At 40.0% G+C, this 19,366-nt stretch overlaps 1 pseudogene; it reads left to right on the top strand.

Annotated features, from left to right (window-relative positions):
* The first annotated feature begins 6,317 nt into the window (after positions 1–6,317).
* LOC149829594 (NDR1/HIN1-like protein 26 pseudogene) lies at positions 6,318–6,953 on the top strand (annotated as a pseudogene).
* The last annotated feature ends 12,413 nt before the right edge of the window (positions 6,954–19,366 follow it).

A 19,366-nucleotide genomic window follows, 5' to 3' on the forward strand; every position in this document is an offset into this window, starting at 1 on the left:
ATGTCGTGTAATCGTGTCGACCCGACCCGTTTATTAAACGGGTTAACCGTGTCGTGTCGGGTTACCCATTTAATAAATGGGTCGTGTTCGTGTTTGCCACATCCGACCCGTTTAATAAACAGGTCGTGTTCGTGTTGAGGTATTCTGACCCACCAACCCGCCGACCCGACCCGATTGCCACCCCTAAATAGGGGTCACTCCCCCTTGTATTTGTTAAGCTTTAGAGCCCCTCTCTAATAAATCTAATTATTGTGTTGCCTTTTAAAGGCTTGTTGTATTGTCCCATAGTGGACTTCTCTCTTATCTCTCTCTTGTATTTGTCCATTGTAGGACATTGTGAATGCATTAAGCATTCTTTATATTTTCGCATACTTTGTTACAAGTAATGAAATTTATTTATTATGGGAATTGCAAGACATTTATTGAAATTCTGTTGTAGACATTTAGGCAAATCAGTAACCAATTTATTGCAATAATAACGTCTCAGCTTACCCCTATAGATGATTTTTGTTTGTTTTTCTTTAAAATCTCCATGCATTCCTTTAGTGTCTATATGTGGTGGTCTGCTGTATATAGGAATCAGTCATCAAATCAAACTTTCATCTCCATTCTAATTGTTCATTGTTTCTCTTTGTTTGTGAGTGCTGAACTCCAACCTTTTCTGTATAATCTTCAAGAGGTCTTTCATGGATAGGATGTGACATTCATAAGTTTTTTTTTGTATAGGTGCATGTGTACCTACTTTATACCGGAGTTACCGGAAGCTTCTTAGGTAGGTGGGAAGCTATTTTTCCGGAAACTAGCTTCGGAAGCGCGATACTCCTCGCTTCCGAAATTTCATGGGAAGCTCGATTCCCCCACGCTTCTTCTATGCTTCTCATATACATGGTCTGTGCATACTATATACTTTTCTCACGTTTCTTTTCATCTTTTTCATGTATGTTCTCTCACGCTTTCACTCACTTTCCATGTACTTTCTTTAAATTAGTAACCAACATTGTTAAATTTTAACAAAAGATTTAACTCTTTTACGGAAAAATCATGAAATATAAGAATGATCAATTTTATTTTAGTTTTTATTTGTTTCTTGTTTGATTCCATATTGCTTCATTTTTTATTCATATTTTGCTTTTAAATTGAAATTTCGCTTCCCACTTCATATAAATTTTAAAATGCCTCGCTTCCGCTTCCCGTATCGTTTCCCGCTTCCGCTTCCGCTTCCGCTTCCTAGTTTGACAACCTTGCTTTATACTATTTATATTTCTTTCTTGTACTCTTGCATGCCATTCCACATTGTGAACTTGGTTTTACCCTACATAACTCACATTGATACATTTTTTTTTGTCTAGATGCTTCAATGGAAGCTTATAGTTGATGCACAGGTAATTTGAATCATTCCACTCTTTTAGCCATGGCAGCTTTGACATTATTTGGTTTGTTACATTGCTATCAGGATGCTCTCTTTAAATTTCACTAGGAATTTGCTGTTTCATCAGATATTCCAGGAATATTTCCATTTACAGGTTGTCCTTTATCACCTGTGGTCCTTTCTTATACTAAAGAATTCAATTGGATCCTTTGAGGGCGATTTAAAGTTACTTGAAGATACCGTTGAATCTTAAAATTATTTAATACTGCTGACAAGTAACTGAAAGATGCATGAGCTCAGCAATCTGGTGCTGAGAGAAGATTTTGTGCTTCTTATTTCAAAAAGATCAACAGTTGATCGCCGCCTTCTGGTTGGCATTCACATATTTGTTTCTTCTACCCACTCAGTTGGATATGTTGAGAGCATCCAAGTCATTGAAGCAAGTTGTGAATGTCTGTTTTTCCTGATAGCCTGTAATTGCTCTTTTTTCCATCAGCTGTTCAAATCGTTTCTTCACTGCAGAAATCCCTGTTTGAACTGGTTTCATTTCCCAATCTGTCAGATAGCAGTCATACTACACTTAAACATAGAAAGAAAAAGCATTGCCTGGTTGCACCATTAGAGAGGCAAGATAAGCATTAAGGAAAAAATTTCTTGGCTTGCAGTGAGTCTCCTCCAGTCATGGTTTAGACTGGGTGGAATTGTTCCTCACTTGTTTGATTTTCTTCCATTAGGAGTTGACAGCAACATTTTATGTTCTTCCTTTCTTCTAAAAGACGTTATTTGACCGCAACACAATTTTATATCATATTGTCATTATCGGGAAACTGAAACCAAATGGATTTGGGATTCTATTTATTTACTAGTTCGATCATCACAATTTTCAATTCCTACTAATTTCAATTCTTGATTTTGTCTTATGCACCATTTCTTGCTGTTCATATTTGTCATATGGCTTTTAACTTGCTTAACAGAATTCATGAATTGAAAATGAAAAACTATTCATCTGCACTTGAAATGACAGCGGCATTGATTTTTTGCCAATTACTAATACTGCTCTGAGCTGGACTAGTATATTTGTATTCAAGCTTTAAGGAAAATTAAATATTGCTATCAATTTCTATTGTCATAAATAAACTATCAAATTTTTATTATTATGAATAAGTTCCAAAATTTTATGGTAATGCTTTGTCTTGAGTGACACTACCAAGAGTATTTTTCACAAACTTACTGGTTATCAAATACCTACTATTTCTTAAAAATGATCACCTCCTTTTGGAAAGTTGCAAGTGCATCTGTACTACATAAAACTACAGCTCTTTTGTGGAGCGAAACTTCTAAACAGTTCTCTTTTTCATCAGAGATCCAGGAAACTCTATTGAAAATTCTCTGAGCATTTTGAAGGAGTTTGAGATTGTTTTAGGCCTTTTAATAAGTTTGTAAACAAAAAGTCCAGTTTCATTTCCTTCAACCTCTCGGTACTTCAGACTATTCAAGTTCAAACATTGTTTGGACTTTGGCTGGAAAGTAGACTCCTCACCGTTTGTTTAGGCATTGGGGTATCATTTTCAATGTCAACTCAGGTGCATCAACTTTTTTTTTTTATTAGTAAGCTGGGGTTAGGCAGACTCCGACCTGAGAATACAAGAACTAAGAAGCCAAAAAAGACCATTACAAGCTATTGGGATCTGGAGTCCAGTCAGGTGGCTTGTCTTTCCAGGTGCAGTTTTCCCTCAATATACCCATCTTGGCGAGTAACTTAGCCGAAACATTTTTGCCTTTGTCAATCAACACACATTGAAAACGATCAAATTTGAATATCTCTTGCAACATCCTCTCATCTGTATGCTCTGGTCTTCCTCTTCTATCATAGAGTTGAAACCTGACGCAACTTCTCTTCTAGATGATTCAAGAATCACATTGTTATTTTGTGGGATGTTAGTTAAGATATAAGGCTATACACACCACTCTTCTGATGGTTAAATCTAGGCTTGGAGATCCACCTGAGCTGTAAGTTCCATCCCTTATCATCTCGAATAGTGAAACCCACCCTCCAATTATGCTCTCTATAACTATATACATTGACCTTGATCCAACTTGCTGGAGGAGGAACCCAACAATCTGCATACCTCCATCTTGATAAGAAGGTATGACATGTGCCCTCTGCAACTCAAAGGACATGAAACCTAACTTCGTTCATGACAGTACAGACCACCCTAACCACAGTAATACACAGGTTATCATGTAGAATCGTGTTTCAAATATCCCAAAGCATGCGAACGATTACTTGAAATGCCACAACCCAAGCATTATATACAGGTTTACTGTTGAGTGTGTGCTCACTCCAAAGCAGGAGAGAGTTTGAGATGGTAAGATTGGGAATTCTCCATTGTCACGCCTGGTCGATTGAGATTCTCATACCCAGCTTCGTTTGCACACCTCAATGGCAAATTCCAAGCTTGCGGCCGCAAGCCACGGAAAAGGACAAGGCATAGCTGTAGCATGTTGAGAGAGAGAGAGAGAGAGAGAGAGAGAGAGAGAGAGAGGGGTCAACAAAGATTGTATGTTAGAAGGGATATTGAGGACGGTGGACAGAGAGGAGGAAGGGGGAGAAGATAGGGGTTCTTCAAGGGTCCCCAAACTCCAAAACTTTTAAAAGGAAATCACTTATCTTTTATTACTTCTCAATACCAATATAAATAGGAACGTATTTATCAATATAGAATAACCTCCTATGGGTTGGGTTTCAATGATCCGATCTGGCTTCTACCCACAAAAATAAAATCTAGACTCGATCAAGAAACACAAACAAATAAACCCAAAGAAATGAACCTAAACAAATGTCCAACCCAACCCAAATAATTCAAACACTACTTTAGACGCCCTGCCATTACCTAGGAGCATTGGACTATGGCAGCAACTCAGATTGTGACTTGGTTCCTAAATGAGAATTAAGCTTGTTTCAGTCAAAATGGATATTTGGATTTATGGCTATTCATACCGGGCATTAACTGATCATGGGTTGGGTTGCTCTTGATTCAAGTCTGGTGAAGCAAGAATTGGGTGTGGACTGAGATTCTTAATTAGCCATTTCTCGAGTGCTAGTTGGGATTATTTTGTAGTTCTCTCATAGAGATGCGGGGAATTGATGGATTGCTAGAAGGGAGAAGGCAACCGGCTTGTTAATCTAAAAAAAAATCGAAGACAAGGTCCCAACAGATACAAAAATATGCCCCGAATAATAGAAGTTGATGAACTGTGGCTGCTTAACTCTGTTTTGAACAACATTTTCCTTCATTCTCAAAGAAAAAATAGTTCATGAATTGTGCTACACGTGCATGTGTGTGTGTGCTTACATGTTATTGCGATTTGTTTAGAAAAGAAGATCAATGGCCTAATTGATGTCAACAATGAAGTGTGTGATATGCATAGGAATAAATGGGGTCATCATGGGTGATCAAGTGTTTAACTCGAATCACTTTTAGAGATGAATCAACAAAATAAAGAAATGAAATGGCTTTTCTCAGCTGCTGTGCTGGCTATATAGATGGCAATACTTTTCTTCATGTTTTCTGAAAAAGGCTTTAGGTTCTAGCTTGTAAGAGAACACCGCAGTCGAAAGGAGAGTGTTTAAAACTTTAAATTGTTCACACTTACCTCTGCTTTTTTAAATGGGGGCTCAGACCCTAATCTTTAAAACACATGAGATTTATCTTAGAGTTTAGAATCATGAAACTTTTGGCCGATGCGGGCTCCAAACGTGCAATCATTTCTTGCTTCAAAAAGCTGACCCAAGTGATCTCTCCATTCCCTTATATCTTTAAAGCATCCATTAAAAAGGGAACACAATTGTTACTTAAGATAATTTTCACCACCGAGGTGGTATCCCATGTGGTAAACGGGGTCCTGTGCCAAGCTGAAGGCCCAGGTTCGAATCCCTCTGCTACATGGGGCTTAAGAGATATCTGGTAGGGGTCTGCCTAACCCCAGTTTGCTTATAAAAAAAAAAGAAAAGAAAAGATAATTTTCAAAATGAATATGCAACACATTGACATGAAAAATGAATTTCCAACATACTTGTTGAGGAAATCAAGTTCTCAATTCTCTGGAGGCTAACCCCTCTCAAAGTGTTGAAGTATGAAAGAAGTGTGGTTTCATTTTTGCAAAGTTAACTTTTGCAGTTTTAATAAGCTTCTGGTAGCCCATGTGGTAAGTGGGGTCCAGTGCCAAGCTGAAGGCCCAGGTTCGAACTGCTACATATGGCTCAAGAGATATCTGGTAGGGGTCTGCCTAACCCCAGCTTGCCTATCAAAAAGAAAATGAAGAAGCTTCTGGTAGCCATAGTACCATGCATAAACAGGTTCATGGAGCTCTCCTGTTTGCAGAAATGATCCAGTGCTTGGTGCAAGTGGGAATTGGGGGGGTGGGGGGGCTCAATCTAGTTGTTAATTGTGGCGCGTCCTGAGGTCCTCAAATGTGGTATGTTATGTCCATCCACGCTTGAGCACTCTGTCAAAGAGATGGATGTGACGCCACAATCCATGCCCTTCATGACTTGGTTCTTCTGCCGTGTCCACCCCAATTCCCACTTGCACCAAGCTCTCTATTCTAAACAAAGAACACATTAGTGCTTCACTTTTTCAATTATTCTAAAAGCGTCTCCACTTTATTCCAAAACCAGATATCCTTGCATCTATTAGTATAAACGCAATCTCAACTCTAATCTCCACCAGAATCTTATGGAATGGAAAAGTTCACGAGATAAACCCACCTTTGTTTTCATGAAACCGGAGCTACCGGTCAAAAGAGAGGGCCAAATAATTGTTGCTTGGCCATGTCTCCTTTTTCATGACCCCCTCAGCCACCACCTTCCTTACTGCACACTTCTGTATTATTTTCTCCGTCTTTCCTTTCACCACACCCATCCCAACCCCACTCCCCTCAACCAATGTCAAACTATCTGATAACATCTCCAAAGCCTTGCTCCAGCAAACAGCTCAGCCATGGGAAGAAGCTATTCAAGAAGCTCTCTCTCTTCTTCTCTTTCATTGCCTCCATAATCATGATCATTATTATCATCTGGTACACCCTTCATCCTTCTAAGCCCAAGTTCTCTCTACAAGATGCTGTCATATATCAGATGAATCTCTCCAGCCAGCATCTTCTCACCTCAGCCATGCAGGTCACTCTGGTCACCAAGAACCCAAATCAGAGAGTGGGAATCTACTATGATAAGCTTGAAGCTTATGTTGCCTACAAGGGACAGCAGATTACTGTGCACTGCTCTTTCCCTCCTTTCTACCAAGGCCATGATGATGTCAATGTTTTATCTTCATTGTTAGCAGGGAACTCGGTTCCTGTATCTCCTTCCTTTGGTTATGACATGGGTGCCGATCAGTCGGCCGGAAAATTTCTGCTGAATGTGAAGTTGACAGGGAGAGTGAGGTGGAAAGTGGGCACCTGGGCTTCTAGTCACAACAATCTGGAGGTGGAGTGCGATGCATTCATGGCTTATAACACAAATACTTCTTCTGGTAGCTATATCAGTTTGATGCCTGGCTCACAGTGCCATTCAACAGTTTGAGTGTGGAGGATTGGCTTGTAGTTGTTCATGTGTACTTAGTGATGCATAAGTGTAGTTTAGTGTTACCAATGGGGGCTCCGCTTGTCTGGCAGGAGCAGTTAGTGCACGTCACTTTGTGTTGGGACGTTGCAAGTATGGTTGTATAACTGGTAGGGGTCTGCCTAACCCTAGCTTTCTCGGTCGAAAAAGAAAAAAAAATTGTAGTTTAGCGTTGTTGGTAATAGTCTTGTTTCTAGTGTCGTTGAAGAGGCTTCTAGATATTAAATAAACAAGAGGGAAAGAAAACAAAATGATAAAAGGAACAGTGTCACTGTATTAATAAAAAAGCGAGTTCTCCTTGTTGGCTAGATGTCTACTAATGCTTGTACTTTTCATTGTACTATAATGATGATAAACATGAAATTAGGCATTTTTATGTTTGCAGAAATAGAGTGTATAAGTTACGAGGACATTAGATTAATAGAGGGGGACAAAAGGATGAGGAGGGCTCCATGCTACTTTTGATCCTTGTGATAATGAGATTCTCTCCAAGTAAATAAAAGCTTTTGGAATGACTCAGTGCCCTTGCTTTCTTTTCTTTGTTAGCAGGGAATCTGTTAAATTTGGTCACCTTTCCCTTTAATTATTGAACCAGTAGTGCAAATTTCATGGCTTCTCATGTAATGCTAAGTTATATCAACCACAGAACTACGCCAGTTAGTAGAAGACACCACTAGTGATGTAGCCCGCTCAGAGGCCACCAACGCATGAAGGCAAACTGACATTCAAGGTCGTGTTTGGACATCACATGAAACATGTCCACTTCATGTTCCACAAACTTTTTGTGAGTTCATGTACTTGGTCTTGTTCTAGCTACCCTAGGTCTGGTTGGTCTGTATTGAAACATCGAATATCATGAACTTGTTGCATTTGTTGTGGTGCCAGATAGGGGTGGCAATCGGGGTCGGGTCGGCGGGTCAGAATACCTCAACACGAACACGACCCGTTTATTAAACGGGTCGGATGTGGCAAACACAAACATGACCCATTTATTAAACGGGTAACCCGACACGACGACCCTGAGCAAACAAGCTGTGGAGTTTTATATCTGCATCCGCCATGTATAAGGGTAACTAAGTTCCCACTTTGACATGTAAGATAAAATCTGTTTGTATTGTGCTTATGCCTGTTTATAGGAAAGATAAAAAAGAGTAACAACTTTCAAGTTTTGAGAATTATAAGAAAAAGGCCATTGTTTCTCTTTAAAGTAGGTATAGACCGTCTAACACCACAATTGTAATTTGATTAAGAGTTAAGAAACCTACACATAGAAGACAAGAGCAACGAATAGATAGAGTTGCTCCACCAACAGGAAAGTTATCGGATTCTTTGCTTTCTTTCGCGTATCCCGAGTGGTTGAAGATGTAGTGGTTCAACACATGATTCCTGATAGGAGAAAAGCTATCTGTCTAGTTGGATTCATGGTTCACCTGATCAGACAAGCCAGACTTGTCCTATTCAAGGACCTCCCATAAAGCCCCTGAGCAACTAAAAGAATCGTAGGAAGATACATGGAGACCAAGAAAACGTAGAAAGATCTTTTGGCAAATACAGATTAACTGTATGAGGTGGGAAACTGAACAGGCGAATCAGAGCTTTGCTATTCAAGGGCCTACCATAAAGCTCTTGGACAGTGAGCAACTAAAAGAATCTTAGAAAAATACAAGGAAATTAAATAAAAAAAATGAGAGATCTTTTGGCATGTAGTATGTTAACTTACATGAAGTATAAAAAGAAGTAAAAAATTTGTAGGATTAGAAAAGAAAAGTTTGTAGATCACATAAATTACAAGGTCACCCGCCCACTTGTTGAAAGGCTTTCTTGTGGGCAAAATACCTTCTTGCATGCAAAAATGGGAAACCCATAATGCAAAAATTCAAAAGAATAAATAAAAAAAGAAAAGTTTTTTGTCCGATGATTTCCAAAGAGTGCGTATCAGGTCAGAGTGGGTTATCACGGATCATCGTCAGAGCTCACCCTGATGCTGTTCATCCATGCGACGCCATGGATGAACCTATGTTTTCAGCTGTTCATTTTGCAAACTCTTGATGCCATTTCATCTAAGGCATCAACGGCTTTGAAAAAAAAAAATGTGGGCTCATTTAAAAGATTCAGAGTTCATCCATGGCATTTTTGGATGCCGGCATAGATGAACAGCATCGGGGTGAGCTCTGATGGTAAGCCGTCAGATCCCACTCTGACCTGATACACACTCATTTCCAAACCACCTATGTCACTGTAGATAAGTAACATGACCCCTCCTCAAGATGGAGGGTGGGTTAGGTGCAATCACATTGCACACTTTGAATGTGCGGCTGTACCTGACTGCTCTCCATCTCTGAATACAGGCTGTCAGCTGTGGGGCCCAAGACAAGATGAAAGGCATATATCAGGTGTACTGGCACGCTAAAGTGGGCAATGTGATTGAGCCTGATCTGCCGTCCTCGAGATGTGGAGGTGCAATCATATTTCAAAATGTGAAAGCCTGGCGGGGCAACACCTATCTAGTTCATATTGTGAGCTCTACAAAATTAACCAGTTCTTGGCAAGTTTGATGGACATGTATCGCACAGAAAAGTATGGCATCATGTGCGTATCTTTCGCCATTACAGACCTTGAGTTTCATGATTAGTGCTCTGCCAACATGAGGAAAAAAATAAATCAAATTTAATATATAAAATGGCTAGGCACAAGGTTTTGCCGTCAGATCTTATCTTGGAAGTGTAACCAATAGGAAAAGTGGGTGTGGTATTGTTAGTGCAAACAGGTGACAAAAAAATGATTTAAGGAAGTGGAGAGCTCAAGCCCAGAGGCACGTTCTTAATATAACTATCATTAGAACTTCAATCGCCCAACTCCGAGAATTTTGAAAAAGTGAAAAAAGGGTTTGTTGCGACTAAGTTTCCAGGATACAACTAGGCTTGAACCTCAGAGAGTCACTGCTTCGCAAGAACAAATGACCTCTCCCCACACTTGAACTCTGCAAGCCAAATCAGGAAGAAAGAAAGGAGAAAACTGAAGAGTCAGAAATTCGTATTTCAAAAGATGAGAAAACGAAGAGATTTATAGACTTCTAGTAAGGCCAAAACGTTTTGCGATAAATGAGATTAATTGCCATAAATCTGACGATTTGAAAGGTCCCTGAACAGTCACCCACCTTTGACTGTAGATTAAAGGCCTTCAAAACCGTTCAACAACCACAATGCACCACAAACTCAATATATTATAAATGCAATTAAAACCTTTCAAACTGCCAGACATCTCAAAATCGAAAAGACAAAATGAACATTTGTGCCTCATATGCACCTCGCACAGCTGCGAGCATGCAAAGTGCGTCATCAAAACACCACATTGCGCCTCAAACGTCCTTGCGCACACACACGCGCATGCGCGAATGATGCGTCCGTTGCTGTACGATGCGCAACAACGTCCACAAGCCACCTAAAGACTCAAGGCTTACCAAAGTAAAGAATAAATAACAAACCATCTATTTAAACCACTTGAAAAACTTTTCTCTCTTAGATATGAGACTAAACATTTTCAAAGCACTTTTGGTGAAAAACAAAACTTAAAAGGATTTTATATTTTAAAACTTTTCTAACAATCCCCCACTAGTTTTAAAATGTATTTGGCTTGCATAGAAACTTATGCATCAGTGAGAGTGTCTGTAAGACTAGAACCCCCACTTATTGAAAGAAAACCTAAATTAACCAAGGTGTTAAGTGGACTTACCTTGAACTTATCTCCTTATATTGTTAATGAGTTTTCAATCATACATAGGTTTTCAAAAAGTTCAATTGTGTGGATTTCATGTTGGCACATTTTGAGCCTTGTGCTTCCCTGGATTCATGAGTGTTCTAGAGAATTTCCAAATCTCATAAGAAGCGGCTCACACTTCTACACTTACATATTTGAGTTTGTCTAGGTGTACTGTAACACACACCCTAGCCTTAAGGCCTACAAACTCATTAAGAGCTATTAGCTCAACCCTCACATTAGTTACAACTCATGAGCAAACAACATCAGTAATGGGTTCACATAAATATGCTCAATATTTGTCATTCACCAAAATTCGTTTTCCATTGAACCTAGGCATGTGAGATCTCCAACACTCTAGGTTGGGTATCCTTAGGTGATGACTTAATTGGCTTAATTCCCATTCCCCTCGATGTTTTATTGATGACATTTCTTGAAAGTCCTTTCGTAAATGGGTCTGCCAAATTTTGACATGACTTCACATATTTCAATGATATAATATTGTCACCAAATATTTGTCTTATGAAACTGTGTCTTAGACTAATATATCTAGACTTCCTATTGTATTTCATATTATCTGCTTTACATATAGCTGATTGGATATCACAAAACATTGAAATAGCATGTATAGGCTTCTCACCTAGTAGAATATCCACTAGCATATTCTTAAGCCATTCAGTTTCTCTACAAGCAGATGCCAAAGCAATAAACTAAGATTCCATTGTAGAATGAGTTATACAGGTTTGTTTCTTAGACCCCCATACAACTGCTCCTCCACCAAGGGTAAAAACCCAACCACTCGTAGACTTGGAATCTTCAAAGTCGGTATTTCAACTTGCATCACTATACCCTTCAATAATAGCAGGAAACTCAGTATAGTGGATTCCGTAGACTAAAGTATGCTTAAGATATCTAAGAATCCTGTTCACTGCATTTCAATGTTGATGACTAGGATTATTAGTATATCTACACACTTTACTCATTGCATAGGCAATATCGGGCCTTGTGTAATTCATTGCATAAATAAGACTACCTACAACACTGGCATATTTTAATTGTTGAACACTTGCACCAACATTTGAAGTCAATTTCATATTTGGATCATATGGTGTGCATGCGGATGAACTATTAATATATCCATATTTTGTAAGAATTTTTTCAATATAATGTGATTGACATAATGCAAAGCCATTATCATTTCTTATAATTTTGATTCCTAAAATAACATCTGCAACACCCAAATCTTTCATACAAAATATGAAAGATAAAAAATCTTTTTGTTTGATTTATGCATTCACTATTGGAATCCAAAATAAGCATATCATCAATATATAAACAAATAATAATAATTGAGTTACAATCTAGTTTACTGTAGACACACTTATCAGCATCATGTATTTTAAAACCATTATATACCAGAGAACTATCAAAATTTTCATGCCATTGCTTAGGGGCTTGCTTTAATCCATATAAGGATTTCTCAAGTTTGCAAACTTTGCGCTCTTGCCCTAGCACTACAAAACCTTCAGGTTGCTCCATAAATATCTCTTCATCCAATTCTCTATTCAAAAAGGCCGTTTTCACCTCCATTTGATGGATTTGAAGCTTATATATGACAACCATAACAATTAAAATTCTAATAGTAGACATTCTGGTTATAGGAGCAAAAATATCAAAATAATCAATGCCTTCTTTTTGTTTAAAACCTTTTGCAACCAAACGAGCTTTAAATTTATCGATTGTACCATCAACTTTTAATTTCTTTTTGAAAATCTATCTGCAGCCAATAGTTTTGCAACCAACAGGTAAATCGACTAATTTCCAAACATTATTAGACATAATTGATTCAATTTCATCATTTACAGCTTCTCTCTTAAAGACAACATCTTGAGAAGACATTGCCTCTCGAAAGGACACAAGATCATTCTCAATTAGAAATGTATAAAAGTCAGAACCAAAATTAGTTGGTTTTCTAATGCGTTTACTGTGTCTAACTTCAGTTTCTGGTTCAACAGTACAATCATCAGAATATTTAATCATGTCATTAACAAAATGTTCATCTACTATAATATGACTGCCATTAAGAAGAGAATCAAATGCATTTTTATGTTCTATGAAAGATACATCTCTAGATTCTACAATAACATCATTAACAATGTCCACAAATCTATATGCTTTACTATGTTCAGCATACCCAACAAATGCACATTTAAATGCTTTAGGTCCAACCTTCTTTCTTTTATTTTCTAGAATTTTAACATATGCTAAACAACCCCAAACACGAAAATAACTAAGATTAGGTTTCTCACCAAAACATAATTCATAAGGCGGTTTTTCAAATTTGGAATAAGGAACTCGGTTAAGAATATAACAAGCAGAAAGTGTAGCCTCTCCCCATAAGTTGGAATGAAAACTTGTATTAAGAAGCATAGCATTCATCATTTCTACAAGTGTTTTATTTTTTCTTTCTGCTACTCCATTCTGTTCAATAGTTCTAGGAGCTGATGTTTAATGGATAATACCATTATCTCCACAAAATTTATCAAATTCTCCACCTAAGTATTCACCTCCTCTATCTGTTTTTAAATGTATAATCTTTGTTTTAAATCTATTTTATACTTCAGCAAAATAAAGGAAATTTTTTGAAAATACTTCAGATTTATGTTTCATCTTATAAACATAACAGAATTTTGAATAGTCATCTATAAAGGTAGTAAAGTACCTATTGCCGCCATGACTCAAAACATTATCCATCGTACACACGTCAGAATACACTAATTCAAGCAATTTATAATTCTTTTCTACACTAGAAAATGGGAGTCTAGTTAGCTTGGTTTGAATGCATGTCTCACACTTATGATTATGTTCTATTCTAATATGACAAGGAAGAAGACGAAAGTTATTCATATTATGAATGCAACGAGAATTTATATGCCCTAATCATGAATGCCAAAAAAATAGGAGTCAACCATATAAACAGAAGTAATAGCTTTATTTATGCTCATCTTGAACATACCACCAGTGCCAAACCCTTTTCTTACAAAGATTTTTCCTTTGGTCACAGTTACAATCCCAGACTCAATAACAATCTTAAAACCATTTCGTGACAGTAGATCTGCAGAGATTAAATTTTTTCGAACTTCTGGAGCATAGTGTACATTCTCAAGTGTTAGAACTTTTCTGGAGGTGAAATTAATTTCCACACTCCCTTTTCCTAATACTTTAGTTGAGGACGAGTTTCCCATAAAAAGATTACATCCCTCCCCCACTACTTCATATGACTTGAACAAGTTCATGTCGTTTGACACATGAACAATGCTTCTAGTATCCAGGTACCAGTTCTTATTTGCTGCCACCATGAAGGTTTCAAAGATTACATCAGCAAGCCTCTCCTCTGTCTCATTTGGCTTAGGACTAGTCCTCTTCCTTTCTCTGCACTCTCTAACAAAATGGCCAAATTTACCACAAATATAACAACTTATTTTCTTTTTATCAGTTGGCTTTTTCCCTTTCACGAAACTCTTTTTGATCTTCTGGGTTTTCATGATTTTGCCACCTTTGTTACTAATAAAATTCACTTTAGGATAACCCTCTTTAGGACTTGAATTCTTTTTGTCACAAAGATGAGTTTCCTCCTTAATTCGGATGTCCTTAAGAAGACTATCTAAAGTGATTTACTCATTTTTATGTTTTAGGTGATTCCTATATTCTTTCCAGGAATCCGGTAGTTTCCCAATGATGACAACAACTTGAAAGTCATCATCAAGATACATACCTTCTACTTTGATTTTATAGGCCAATATTTGCATCTCATGAATTTGAGCGAGTATAGACTTATCATCAACAATAGAAAAATTAACATACTGATCTACGATAAACCCTTTGTTACCAACATCTTCTGCATTGTACTTGATCTCGAGAGCATCCCACAACTCTCTAGTCGACTCCAATGGTGAATACAAGTCAAAGAGAGAATAAGCTAAAGTATTCAAGATATGCCATTTGCATCGGTCGTTATCACTATGCCACTTCTCTCGCTCTTTCTTTTGTCTCAACTTCTCCAACAACAACAGTAGGATAGGCCTTTTTGAGGACATCGTCGATATGCAACTCAGACAAAAAGAAAGAGACCTTTGATTGCCACCGCTTGAAGTTTGACTCATCAAATTGATCAAGTTTTTCAAGGTCACGACTAAGCAAATTGATGAAGTTGGATGTCGAATCAGAGGCCATATTGAAGTTCTAAAATTGTTAGTGCAAACAGGTGACCAAAACAGATTTAAGGAAATGGAGAGCTCAAGCCTAGAGGCACGTTCTTAAGATCATTATCTTTAGAACTTCAATTGTCTCACTCCGGGTATTCCAAAGATGCGAAAAAGGGGTTTGTTGCGACTGAGTTCCCAGGATACAACTAGGCTTGAACCTTAGAGTCATTGCTTCGCAAGAACATATGACCTCTCCCCACACTTGAACTCTACAAGCCAAATCAAGAAGAAAAAAAAGAGAAAACTGGAGAGTCAGAAATTTGTATTTCAAAAGATGAGAAAATGAAGAGATTTATAGACTTCTAGTAAGGCCAAAACATTTTGCAATAAATGAGATTAATTGCCATAAATTTAACGATTTGAAAAGGTCCCTGAACGGTCACCCACCTTTGACTATAGATTAAAGGCCTTCAAAACCGTCCAACAACCACAATGCACCATAAACTCAATATAAATGCAATTAAAACATTTCAAACTGCCAGACATCTCAAAATCGAAAAGATCAAATGGATATTTACGCCTCATATGCACCTCGCACCGCTGCGAGCGTGCAAAGTGCGCTATCAAATTGCCATATTGTGCCTCAAGCGCCCTTACGCACACACACGCGTGCACGCATGCGTGTGCACGAATGACGCATTCGTTGCTGCATGATGCGCAGCAACGTCTGCAAGCCAACTAAAGACTCAAGGCTTACCAAAGTAAAAAATAGATAACAAACCTTCTATTTAAACCACTTGAAAAACTTTTCTCTCTTAGATATGGGACTAAACATTTTCAAAGCACTTTTGGTGGGAAACAAAACTTAAAAGGATTTTATATTTTAAAACTTTTCTAACAGGTATTTCACGCTTACTGCTTCCCCTCTTGCCACTAATTAAAAAAGGTGAATACTTTTATAATTAGGTAAGTTATAAATATGAATTGCAAAAGTCCAAATCTGTTTAGAGCATATCACCTCCATCAATTTTGGTTTTTGAACCGTCTGCAAATTCTTCTCCGATATGGAAACAAGTTCTATTCAAACTTTACCGTATAAAATATGTAAAACTCATGAAGAAAAAGAGAACATATGAGAAAGAATGTAATAGTATTCTCTATATAGCCTATATGAACAATGAGATATACATACAGAGGAGAAGAAACATCGAGATACATAAAGAGAATACAATACAAAACAAAAAGAAAAAATCTAGATCTTGAAATGTAGTAGCACGTCCCCATCTCTCTATAAAAAATTTCTTGTTGTTTTGACTTTGTTATCTTCTCTTGTAACAGAATGAGATTTGTTGCCACCCTAAATTCCTTTCTTTGTTTCCTTAACATGCTCCCTCAAGTTGAATGTTGGTTCAACCACGTTAAGCTTGCTTCTAAAAGATTTGAACATGACTGGGCCAAGTGCCTTTGTGAACCCGTATGCTAATGGTTCTGACGGAATGAAAGTCCACTTCTATATCTTTGGTTTGAGCATGAAAAACAGGATTAGCTGCAAGATATAGGGCACCAATGTTATTGTTGCACACAAAATCTCGAAGAGCCTTGCAACGTGCCATAGGTATGGGACTTGGTGCAGTGCATGGGATTGAAGATATGTGTGCATGTCACAAATAGTGCCCTATGCCTGAGTTTGGCACTGGGCTGTGCAAAGGGGTGTAGCATGTACACGGGTGTGGTGCAACGTAGGTGTTAAAGAGGTGTGTGCATGTCACTGATTGCGTCTTGTGCCCGAGCTTGGCACTGGACGGTGCAAGGAGTATGTGGCATGTGCACAGGCATGGTGCAATGCACATGTAGAAGAGGTGCGTGCAAGCCACAAATTGTGTCTTGTGCCTGAGTGTGACACTGGGCTATGCAAGGAACGTGGCATGTACACAGGTGTGGTACAGTGCGGATACGACAACATATGTATGAATGTGTGTGAAATGCGGTGGAAGTGCCCCAGAAGTGATGAATTGGCTGGTTGCGGCATGCACGAGGCAGTCGGGCCAGGCCCGTGGCAAACAGGCCCTGCCCATGTGTGCAGAGTTTGGTGCACATGCACAACAATGGTGCCGCATGTGCACGACCATTGTCGTGTGTGATGCATGTGGTGTGCGAAGCACAACATGCGGTGGGCACGTGGCTGTGGTGAGCTTGGTAAATGCGTGGCATGTGCAGCAATGTGTGCAGTGCGGGCACAGTTGCGTGCACAATCTTTGAGGCAATAATCCAGCATGCATTTGAAGTTATTCGGAGCCAAGATCGAAGATTCACCATGTAAATGAACTATGGGGAAAGCATGGGTGAAGGCAGATTTGAAGAATTCAAAAGTTGAGAAATTTATGGTTCCTCAAGTATTTTTGGGTTCCTCTTGCTGGCAGGGGCCTGGCTTTTAAAACATCTATAGGGGGGACCTCCTGTTTAAGCTGTTTGACACATGTTGCAGCTGCTTGGCATAGGCACTCCTTATATCGCACAAGCAACATTGGGAGTGCATGGGTGTGTTTGTGTGTAGTGCAAATCCCCCATGGGACGTAGACAAAGGCCTTGGGTGCACATGTAGGCGGCTCTTGGTGTAGCGGTGCGGTCCCAACCATGCATGGTGACACGAGATTGTGCAAGTGAGTGCACAACACCGATAAATGAGTTTGGGTAGTGCTTTTTGCTATGGCATGAAATCATCAACTGGTCTTTGGACTGGGGGTCGAAAGACCTTGTCCCTTCGGTGGTGAGGTTATGGTAGGGGCGTGCCTATGGAGTCACTATCTGCTCCATGGCACGCGAGGCTAAGGCATCCGTGCGTTGTTGGCTTGGATGGCTGGAATTAAGGAAAGGTAGATCACAATAATGGTTGGAGGCATGGCATGCATCAGTAAAGGCTTTGTGATGTGATATGCTCCCCATGACCCGTGTTAGATGTTGGTTAAGTCGGTAGTGCCGTGAAGGCACGTTTTAGCTCTTGCCAACGTGCGCTTGCTTGTGGGAGTAGTAAGGCACGTTTGGCTCAGTGGTTGAACACTACAAGAAAAACCCTAATTAGCAACAACCATTTGAGACAAAAAAATCCATCGCAAAGTATCGACGGATTAGCGAGAGAAAGATATTCATCGCTAAAATATCAGTTATTTGTGATTTTGGCGACAGAAAGTATTTTGTCGATAATCCATCGCAAAGTAGAGACGAATTAGCGATGGATTTTATTTTGTTGTCATATTCATTGCAACTTAGCGACGGATCAACGACAAAACTATTTTGTCACTAAGTCGTCGCCCATTAGCGATGGCGTAGCGATAGAATTTGGCCGTCGCAAATCTGTCGCTAATTTCCTCATAAATCCCTATTTTCCCCCTTTCTTTCTCTTTTTTGCTTCATCTCCCGTCGCCCCTGGCCCACCTCCCATCGCCCCCGGCCTGCCTCCCGTCTCCTTTCGGCCCTCCTCCTGTCGCCCCCGAGCCCTCCTCCCATCGCCCTCCGGCCGTCCTCCCGTCGGCCGGCCGCCTGTCCGCTCTCTCTCTCTCTCCGCTATATTTCCCGATCGCCACCGGCGACCCCTCAGGTGGAGACCCCCCTCCCCCCCCCTTTTGTCTTCTTCCTCTTCTCTCCTCCAGTCTGGCAAGGGCCTCTGCCCTGTCGTTCGGGCTTTCCGGCAGGCGAGGGCCTTTGCCTCCTCCCGTTAGGCAGGGGCCTCGGCCCCTACCGCTCATGTCTTTCCAAGAAACAGAGCGAGGCCCAACCTCTTCCCGTTTAGCAGGGGCCTCCCTGCCGCTTAGGTTTTTGGACAGCCAAGGGGCAAAGCCCCCTGCCTCTATGTGTTTCTGACAGGCAGGGGGGGGGGGGGGGCTCTGCCCCCTGCCTCTTTGTTTTTCTGCAAGCAAGGGCATTTACCTCCTCCTGTCAGATAGCTACCGAGGCCCCTGCCGCTCGGGTCTTTCTAGCAAGCAGGGCGAGGCTCTGCCTCTTCCCGTCTGGCGAAGGCTTCGGCTTTGCCGTTCGGGCTTTCCGGTAGGCAAGGCGAGGCCCTGCCTCCTATCGTTTGACAGAGGCCTCGACCCCTGCCGCTTGGGTTTTTCGACAGGCAAGGGGTAAAGCCCCCTGCCTCTGTGTGTTTCTGACAGGCAGGGGGGTGTCTCTGTGATTTTCTGACAGGCAGGGGGGGCTCTGCCCCCTGCCTCTTTGTTTTTTGGCAGGCAGGTGGCCTTTTCCCCCCTATGTCTTTGTGTTCTCATGCAAGCCGACATAAGCCAAGCCCCTGTCGATTAGGCTTTTGTGGGTCGGCAGGGTTCGAGCCTCTACCGCCTCCCGTTCTTCTTATTGGCAAGTCGGCAGGGGCTGAGTCCCTGCCCCTGTCTGTTTTTTTTTTTTCATGTCGGCAGG

This window comes from Nuphar pumila, chromosome 8 (genome assembly GCF_984573655.1).
Source record: "Nuphar pumila chromosome 8, dmNupPumi1.hap1.1, whole genome shotgun sequence".
Classification (NCBI taxonomy): domain Eukaryota; kingdom Viridiplantae; phylum Streptophyta; class Magnoliopsida; order Nymphaeales; family Nymphaeaceae; genus Nuphar; species Nuphar pumila.